Below are 2196 nucleotides of genomic sequence, written 5' to 3' on the forward strand. Positions count from 1 at the left end.
ATATTTTTAAATTATAACGTTTATATAGTTAGGGGTGTTCTTTGTACGAGACTATATCACCCCTCCCCATAATCAATTGTTATAAAAAAAAAAATTGTAACGGTTATAGCAACCTTGTAAGGCCCACCAAGGCGATTTGGTATTAAATAAATAAAAATAATCCTTACCTCCCTACTTGAAGTTTAAATTAATCCTTGCTCTTATCAGAACAGATATTTTTTTAATTAACTATTCAATTGACAGATTGACGGATTATAATTTCATCAGTTTCCATAAAAGTACTTTCAATTATAACTTTATGTAGATGGTAGAATGGCAGAAATATAACAATTTATAAAATTTATATTCTGATCTTAACTGTTTATTCGATGCTATATTGTAACAGAATCAATATTGAAAATATCAAGAATGAATCTATGGAATTAGTCATCCTTTTAACTGAAAGGCTCATACATAGTTTATGTGTAATTTAAGAACTAATAATTTAATAACTATGTTGACAAGAAAATGCTTTCAGGCTAGTGAAACAGAAATCAGAATTAATAGGCCACCACTTAGAACTAATGTTAAAGCAGACCTTTTATTTATGCATTTTTCTTCATTCTCCATTACCTTCTAAGATTTTAAATGTTAAATATATATATTTTTTTTAAATCTTTGACTTCCCAACAGTATATAATAAGCCTATATTACTACTCTTATTCATGGTAATGTTTATATTTCATATATAGGAAAGTGAAAGTAAAAATGGAATATATATCAAGATATCACAAGTTCTTTACAATATCGAACAAACTAAATTAAAAGTAGTTTAGAGGAAATTTTTTAAAAACAATAGGCATTTAACCCCTGTCAGACTACTTCAAAGAAGATGAGACCAAGCGGATTTTAAAGACCAATTAATTATACATCAATATACCAAGTTTAATCAAAATTGTTAGAGCTGTTTTTGAGTAAATCAAAAAATAAGTGTAAAATCATTTAAAGTGCCACTGTGGGTTGGTTGATTGGAATGAAAGAGATTCTGCTATGGATATATCCTAAGATTATAATATTAGTTTTGTACATTTTTTTGTGTTTTGAGCTAGGCTGTTCACACACACATACGTGAGTATAACATAAACATACACAAATCATTTTGCGAGAATTGATTATTTGGGCTCAGGAGACTTCCAAACATTTATTTCTGTCAAAAACTCGAAATCAAAATTTATGGTAAAACATCTTCATATGTAGGAAAGTGAAAGTAAAAATGGGATACATATTAAGATATCACAAGCTCTTTACAACATTAAACCATTTATAATCTTAATAGTTTAGTTTCCAACATCCATTATATTTTCCCTCTGATATTTCTAATGTAGTTAGTGTGGAATAAGAGTATAAAACTCATTAATAACGATAATACAACCGAAGCCTTCCCATGATCATCCTACTTAAATGCAATGAATTGAAGAAAATAATTATTGAGAATGCCCTCTGTATTAGAAAAAAAAGCAGTTTGACACAAAATGGTCTACCATTTTGAGAACACCAGAACAATAGACATTCACAAAAAATATGATGAATATATAGAGTATTATTGTATATATCACTGCTTTGCTTCAATAGTGACACATCTGACAATTATTTATTTTAGGTTTTGGGTATTCCATATATTGTACTGTATACTGGGGTTAAATTGTAACAACTGTAACTGCTTTATGAAAGTCTGTAGGGCGATCTCAGTAAAGAAAGTAACTTCAGTCTAAGGTACTATCTTTGGAATATGTCCAATTCCCAATAAAAGTAAAATTTTTTTTGCCAGATGAGCCATTATTCAGACAAAGCAGTGATTTGTATTTATTTATGCTCAGTACAGAGCAACCCACTGGCGGGATACCATATTGATCACTTACAAATTCTTTGTATTTATCAAAACATTTAGGAATAAATTCATAGATAAGGTATATCCTCAAGAGACCCTAATGGACCAGATGCTAGACTTGGACATTAGTCCTGCCATTGTATTTTTTTTTTTATTTATACATATATTACTCTTTTTTTCTTTCATCTGTGCTTTGACATCTTAGTGATGTTCTTCTAACAGATAGCCATCTATTCCAACCAGTTGTCTTAATTGTTGTAATAATTAAATACTGAAAAAATAAATGCTTAAGGATTGTGATGGGGGCTGATATTAAGCTAAATTAAATA

The sequence above is a fragment of the Halyomorpha halys genome, unplaced genomic scaffold (assembly GCF_000696795.3).
Source record: "Halyomorpha halys isolate HHAL.00 unplaced genomic scaffold, Hhal_1.1 Scaffold1591.1, whole genome shotgun sequence".
Lineage (NCBI taxonomy): Eukaryota > Metazoa > Arthropoda > Insecta > Hemiptera > Pentatomidae > Halyomorpha > Halyomorpha halys.